The following is an 8,368-nucleotide window of genomic DNA, read 5'->3' as shown; positions in this document are numbered from 1 at the left end:
CATCTTACAAAAACTCTCCAGATTATTTATTTTTTAATGTTTTTCTAGGAAACGTTCTAGATGTATGCTTATTAGCCTTTGTCAGTATGTACTTTTTGCAAAGTGTCTCTGTGGCGCGATCGGTTAGTGTGTTCGACTATTAACCAAAAGGTTGGTGGTTCAATCCCACCCAGGGACGTAATTGACCTTGTGATCAGATTTTGGTGATATTTAAGTAGACAAGTCAAAATTTCAAACCCCCTCTTATTGTGTAGGTTACCTGGCCTTCTCTGATGTAATCAGAGTTAGATTTGATTCAGTGATTTTATAAAAAACAGCTAGGAAGCACAATTTAGCAGTGGGTTACAGAGAAAAAAAATATGCTGGCAGAAAAATCCAATTGAGTGATTAAACAGCTCTTCATTTTCTGGCTTTATTTTTATGCTAACAAATTTGTTCTCTGAAAAGTGTCCACAAAGCCAAGTCTCTGATTAACACCTTTGTAAGGATGGTTTTTCACCTATTACTAAATTAAACTTGCTTCATTGGAAAGGCAGCAAGATGCATCCTCATTTCAATGTCTACTGAAATAATACAGGTTGACACCAGGAAACATTAACGCCACTGCATCCTTGCTGCTTTCTCATGTGGAAGTCTGTTTAATGTGAAAACAAGGTGATATCTAATTAGCACACAGGTAAGGAATTAAGAAAATCTTTATTTAAGGGTGAAGATGTTTCTCACAAAATCGTTGCCCCAATGCATCATTGAAATTCAAGCTGGAAAGATGATTTTAATATATCACTTGTACATTTTGTATTGCTCTTCTGGTGACAATGTAGTTTGTTTTTGTCAATTACCATTTTAATAATAGGGTAAAGAAAATTAAGTGGATTTTTGAAAGAAAACAATACTGTCAATATACTATTAAAACAAATTAAAATGGTAAAAGTTATTGTACTTTAAGTAAAAATAAAAGAGCCAAAATATCAATCCCAGTTTTGGATTACTTTAATTAACAAAAAAAAAGCATATAGCAAAGGATAGTTTCAATCTGCCTACCTCTGGGTTATGGGCCCAGCATGCTTCCATTGCTGTACTCTGCTGCACATGTAAGTGCAAGAGATCCTGAAGCACTCACTCATCATGGGAAAGTACCAATGTGTTTCTTCGTTGGTTGATGGAAGAAACATCTTACAAAAACTCTCCAGATTATTGACTTTTTAAAGTTTTTCTAGGAAACGTTTTAGATGAATGCTTATTAGCCCTTGTCAGTATATACTTTTGCAATGTGTCTCTGTGGCGCAATTAGTTAGTGTGTACGGCTATTAACCAAAAGGTTGGTGGTTCAATCCCACCCAGGTACGTAATTGACCTTGTTATCAGATTTTGGTGATCTTTAAGTAGACAAGTCAAAATTTCAAACCCCCTGTTATGGTGTAGGGTACCTGGCCTTCTCTGATGTAATCAGAGTTAGATTTGATTCAGTGATTTTATAAAAACAGCTAGGAAGCACAATTTAGCAGTGGGTTGCAGAGAAAAAGAAATATGCTGGCAGAAAAATCCAATTGAGTGATTAAACAGCTCTTCATTTTCTGGCTTTATTTTTATGCTAACAAATTTGTTCTCTGAAAAGTGTCCACAAAGCAAAGTCTCTGATTAACACCTTTGTAGGGATGGTTTTTCACCTATTACTAAATTAAACTTGCTTCATTGGAAAGGCAGCAAGATGCATCCTCATTTCAATGTCTACTGAAATAATACAGGTTGACACCAGGAAACATTAACGCCACTGCATCCTTGCTGCTTTCTCATGTGGAAGTCTGTTTAATGCGAAAACAAGGTGATATCTAATTAGCACACAGGTAAGGAATTAAGAAAATCTTTATTTAAGGGTGAAGATGTTTCTCACAAAATCGTTGCCCCAATGCATCATTGAAATTCAAGCTGGAAAGATGATTTTAATATATCACTTGTACATTTTGTATTGCTCTTCTGGTGACAATGTAGTTTGTTTTTGTCAATTACCATTTTAATAATAGGGTAAAGAAAATTAAGTGGATTTTTGAAAGAAAACAATACTGTCAATATACTATTAAAACAAATTAAAATGGTAAAAGTTATTGTACTTTAAGTAAAAATAAAAGAGCCAAAATATCAATCCCAGTTTTGGATTACTTTAATTAACAAAAAAAAAAGCATATAGCAAAGGATAGTTTCAATCTGCCTACCTCTGGGTTATGGGCCCAGCATGCTTCCATTGCTGTACTCTGCTGCACATGTAAGTGCAAGAGATCCTGAAGCACTCACTCATCATGGGAAAGTACCAATGTGTTTCTTCGTTGGTTGATAGAAGAAACATCTTACAAAAACTCTCCAGATTATTGACTTTTTTTAAGTTTTTCTAGGAAACGTTTTAGATGAATGCTTATTAGCATTTGTCAGTATGTACTTTTGCAAAGTGTCTCTGTGGCGCAATCAGTTAGTGTATACGGCTATTAACCAAAAGGTTGGTGGTTCAATCCCACCCAGGGAAGTAATTGACCTTGTTATCAGATTTTGGTGATCTTTAAGTAGACAAGTCAAATTTCATACCCCCTGTTATTGTGTAGGGTACCTGGCCTTATCTGATGTAATCAGAGTTAGATTTGATTCAATGATTTTATAAAAACATCTAGGAAGCACAATTTAGCAGTGGGTTGCAGAGAAAAAGAAATATGCTGGCAAAAAAATCAAATTGCGTGATTAAACAGCTCTTCATTTTCTGGCTTTATTTTTATGCTAACAAATTTGTTCTCTGAAAAGTGTCCACAAAGCCAAGTCTCTGATTAACACCTTTGTAGGGATGGTTTTTCACCTATTACTAAATTAAACTTGCTTCATTGGAAAGGCAGCAAGATGCATCCTCATTTCAATGTCTACTGAAATAATACAGGTTGAAACCAGGAAACATTAACGCCACTGCATCCTTGCTGCTTTCTCATGTGGAAGTCTGTTTAATGTGAAAACAAGGTGATATCTAATTAGCACACAGGTAAGGAATTACGAAAATCTTTATTTAAGGGTGAAGATGTTTCTCACAAAATTGTTGCCCCAATGCATCATTGAAATTCAAGCTGGAAAGATGATTTTAATATATCACTTGTACATTTTGTATTGCTCTTCTGGTGACAATGTAGTTTTTTTTGTCAATTACCATTTTAATAATAGGGTAAAGAAAATTAAGTGGATTTTTGAAAGAAAACTATACTGTCAATATACTATTAAAACAAATTAAAATGGTAAAAGTTATTGTACTTTAAGTAAAAATAAAAGAGCAAAAATATCAATCCCAGTTTTGATTACTTAAATTAACAAAAAAAAAATGCATATAGCAAAGGATAGTTTCAATCTGCCTACCTCTGGGTTATGGGTCCAGCATGCTTCCATTGCAGTACTCTGCTGCACATGTAAGTGCAAGAGATCCTGAAGCACTCACTCATCATGGGAAAGTACCAATGTGTTTATTCGTTGGTTGATGGAAGAAACATCTTACAAAAACTCTCCAGATTATTTATTTTTTAATGTTTTTCTAGGAAACGTTCTAGATGTATGCTTATTAGCCTTTGTCAGTATGTACTTATTGCAAAGTGTCTCTGTGGCGCGATCGGTTAGTGTGTTCGACTATTAACCAAAAGGTTGGTGGTTCAATCCCACCCAGGGACGTAATTGACCTTGTGATCTGATTTTGGTGATATTTAAGTAGACAAGTCAAAATTTCAAACCCCCTCTTATTGTGTAGGGTACCTGGCCTTCTCTGATGTAATCAGAGTTAGATTTGATTCAGTGATTTTATAAAAACAGCTAGGAAGCACAATTTAGCAGTGGGTTGCAGAGAAAAAGAAATATGCTGGCAGAAAAATCCAATTGAGTGATTAAACAGCTCTTCATTTTCTGGCTTTATTTTTATGCTAACAAATTTGTTCTCTGAAAAGTGTCCACAAAGCAAAGTCTCTGATTAACACCTTTGTAGGGATGGTTTTTCACCTATTACTAAATTAAACTTGCTTCATTGGAAAGGCAGCAAGATGCATCCTCATTTCAATGTCTACTGAAATAATACAGGTTGACACCAGGAAACATTAACGCCACTGCATCCTTGCTGCTTTCTCATGTGGAAGTCTGTTTAATGTGAAAACAAGGTGATATCTAATTAGCACACAGGTAAGGAATTAAGAAAATCTTTATTTAAGGGTGAAGATGTTTCTCACAAAATCGTTGCCCCAATGCATCATTGAAATTCAAGCTGGAAAGATGATTTTAATATATCACTTGTACATTTTGTATTGCTCTTCTGGTGACAATGTAGTTTATTTTTGTCAATTACCATTTTAATAATAGGGTAAAGAAAATGAAGTGGATTTTTGAAAGAAAACAATACTGTCAATATACTATTAAAACAAATTAAAATGGTAAAAATTATTGTACTTTAAGTAAAAATAAAAGAGCCAAAATATCAATCCCAGTTTTGGATTACTTTAATTAACAAAAAAAAATGCATATAGCAGAGGATAGTTTCAATCTGCCTTCCTCTGGGTTATGGGCCCAGCATGCTTCTATTGCTGTACTCTGCTGCACATGTAAGTGCAAGAGATCCTGAAGCACTCACTCATCATGGGAAAGTACCAATGTGTTTATTCGTTGGTTGATGGAAGAAACATCTTACAAAAACTCTCCAGATTATTTATTTTTTAATGTTTTTCTAGGAAACGTTCTAGATGTATGCTTATTAGCCCTTGTCAGTATATACTTTTGCAATGTGTCTCTGTGGCGCAATTAGTTAGTGTGTACGGCTATTAACCAAAAGGTTGGTGGTTCAATCCCACCCAGGTACGTAATTGACCTTGTTATCAGATTTTGGTGATCTTTAAGTAGACAAGTCAAAATTTCAAACCCCCTGTTATGGTGTAGGGTACCTGGCCTTCTCTGATGTAATCAGAGTTAGATTTGATTCAGTGATTTTATAAAAACAGCTAGGAAGCACAATTTAGCAGTGGGTTGCAGAGAAAAAGAAATATGCTGGCAGAAAAATCCAATTGAGTGATTAAACAGCTCTTCATTTTCTGGCTTTATTTTTATGCTAACAAATTTGTTCTCTGAAAAGTGTCCACAAAGCAAAGTCTCTGATTAACACCTTTGTAGGGATGGTTTTTCACCTATTACTAAATTAAACTTGCTTCATTGGAAAGGCAGCAAGATGCATCCTCATTTCAATGTCTACTGAAATAATACAGGTTGACACCAGGAAACATTAACGCCACTGCATCCTTGCTGCTTTCTCATGTGGAAGTCTGTTTAATGCGAAAACAAGGTGATATCTAATTAGCACACAGGTAAGGAATTAAGAAAATCTTTATTTAAGGGTGAAGATGTTTCTCACAAAATCGTTGCCCCAATGCATCATTGAAATTCAAGCTGGAAAGATGATTTTAATATATCACTTGTACATTTTGTATTGCTCTTCTGGTGACAATGTAGTTTGTTTTTGTCAATTACCATTTTAATAATAGGGTAAAGAAAATTAAGTGGATTTTTGAAAGAAAACAATACTGTCAATATACTATTAAAACAAATTAAAATGGTAAAAGTTATTGTACTTTAAGTAAAAATAAAAGAGCCAAAATATCAATCCCAGTTTTGGATTACTTTAATTAACAAAAAAAAAAGCATATAGCAAAGGATAGTTTCAATCTGCCTACCTCTGCGTTATGGGCCCAGCATGCTTCCATTGCTGTACTCTGCTGCACATGTAAGTGCAAGAGATCCTGAAGCACTCACTCATCATGGGAAAGTACCAATGTGTTTCTTCGTTGGTTGATAGAAGAAACATCTTACAAAAACTCTCCAGATTATTGACTTTTTTTAAGTTTTTCTAGGAAACGTTTTAGATGAATGCTTATTAGCATTTGTCAGTATGTACTTTTGCAAAGTGTCTCTGTGGCGCAATCAGTTAGTGTATACGGCTATTAACCAAAAGGTTGGTGGTTCAATCCCACCCAGGGAAGTAATTGACCTTGTTATCAGATTTTGGTGATCTTTAAGTAGACAAGTCAAATTTCATACCCCCTGTTATTGTGTAGGGTACCTGGCCTTATCTGATGTAATCAGAGTTAGATTTGATTCAATGATTTTATAAAAACATCTAGGAAGCACAATTTAGCAGTGGGTTGCAGAGAAAAAGAAATATGCTGGCAAAAAAATCAAATTGCGTGATTAAACAGCTCTTCATTTTCTGGCTTTATTTTTATGCTAACAAATTTGTTCTCTGAAAAGTGTCCACAAAGCCAAGTCTCTGATTAACACCTTTGTAGGGATGGTTTTTCACCTATTACTAAATTAAACTTGCTTCATTGGAAAGGCAGCAAGATGCATCCTCATTTCAATGTCTACTGAAATAATACAGGTTGAAACCAGGAAACATTAACGCCACTGCATCCTTGCTGCTTTCTCATGTGGAAGTCTGTTTAATGTGAAAACAAGGTGATATCTAATTAGCACACAGGTAAGGAATTACGAAAATCTTTATTTAAGGGTGAAGATGTTTCTCACAAAATTGTTGCCCCAATGCATCATTGAAATTCAAGCTGGAAAGATGATTTTAATATATCACTTGTACATTTTGTATTGCTCTTCTGGTGACAATGTAGTTTTTTTTGTCAATTACCATTTTAATAATAGGGTAAAGAAAATTAAGTGGATTTTTGAAAGAAAACTATACTGTCAATATACTATTAAAACAAATTAAAATGGTAAAAGTTATTGTACTTTAAGTAAAAATAAAAGAGCAAAAATATCAATCCCAGTTTTGATTACTTAAATTAACAAAAAAAAAATGCATATAGCAAAGGATAGTTTCAATCTGCCTACCTCTGGGTTATGGGTCCAGCATGCTTCCATTGCAGTACTCTGCTGCACATGTAAGTGCAAGAGATCCTGAAGCACTCACTCATCATGGGAAAGTACCAATGTGTTTATTCGTTGGTTGATGGAAGAAACATCTTACAAAAACTCTCCAGATTATTTATTTTTTAATGTTTTTCTAGGAAACGTTCTAGATGTATGCTTATTAGCCTTTGTCAGTATGTACTTATTGCAAAGTGTCTCTGTGGCGCGATCGGTTAGTGTGTTCGACTATTAACCAAAAGGTTGGTGGTTCAATCCCACCCAGGGATGTAATTGACCTTGTGATCTGATTTTGGTGATATTTAAGTAGACAAGTCAAAATTTCAAACCCCCTCTTATTGTGTAGGGTACCTGGCCTTCTCTGATGTAATCAGAGTTAGATTTGATTCAGTGATTTTATAAAAACAGCTAGGAAGCACAATTTAGCAGTGGGTTGCAGAGAAAAAGAAATATGCTGGCAGAAAAATCCAATTGAGTGATTAAACAGCTCTTCATTTTCTGGCTTTATTTTTATGCTAACAAATTTGTTCTCTGAAAAGTGTCCACAAAGCAAAGTCTCTGATTAACACCTTTGTAGGGATGGTTTTTCACCTATTACTAAATTAAACTTGCTTCATTGGAAAGGCAGCAAGATGCATCCTCATTTCAATGTCTACTGAAATAATACAGGTTGACACCAGGAAACATTAACGCCACTGCATCCTTGCTGCTTTCTCATGTGGAAGTCTGTTTAATGTGAAAACAAGGTGATATCTAATTAGCACACAGGTAAGGAATTAAGAAAATCTTTATTTAAGGGTGAAGATGTTTCTCACAAAATCGTTGCCCCAATGCATCATTGAAATTCAAGCTGGAAAGATGATTTTAATATATCACTTGTACATTTTGTATTGCTCTTCTGGTGACAATGTAGTTTATTTTTGTCAATTACCATTTTAATAATAGGGTAAAGAAAATGAAGTGGATTTTTGAAAGAAAACAATACTGTCAATATACTATTAAAACAAATTAAAATGGTAAAAATTATTGTACTTTAAGTAAAAATAAAAGAGCCAAAATATCAATCCCAGTTTTGGATTACTTTAATTAACAAAAAAAAATGCATATAGCAGAGGATAGTTTCAATCTGCCTTCCTCTGGGTTATGGGCCCAGCATGCTTCTATTGCTGTACTCTGCTGCACATGTAAGTGCAAGAGATCCTGAAGCACTCACTCATCATGGGAAAGTACCAATGTGTTTATTCGTTGGTTGATGGAAGAAACATCTTACAAAAACTCTCCAGATTATTTATTTTTTAATGTTTTTCTAGGAAACGTTCTAGATGTATGCTTATTAGCCTTTGTCAGTATGTACTTTTTGCAAAGTGTCTCTGTGGCGCGATCGGTTAGTGTGTTCGACTATTAACCAAAAGGTTGGTGGTTCAATCCCACCCAGGGACGTAATTGA

This window comes from Pseudophryne corroboree, unplaced genomic scaffold, assembly GCF_028390025.1.
Source record: "Pseudophryne corroboree isolate aPseCor3 unplaced genomic scaffold, aPseCor3.hap2 scaffold_924, whole genome shotgun sequence".
Taxonomy (NCBI): Eukaryota; Metazoa; Chordata; class Amphibia; order Anura; family Myobatrachidae; genus Pseudophryne; species Pseudophryne corroboree.
This window is presented reverse-complemented; position numbering follows the sequence as displayed.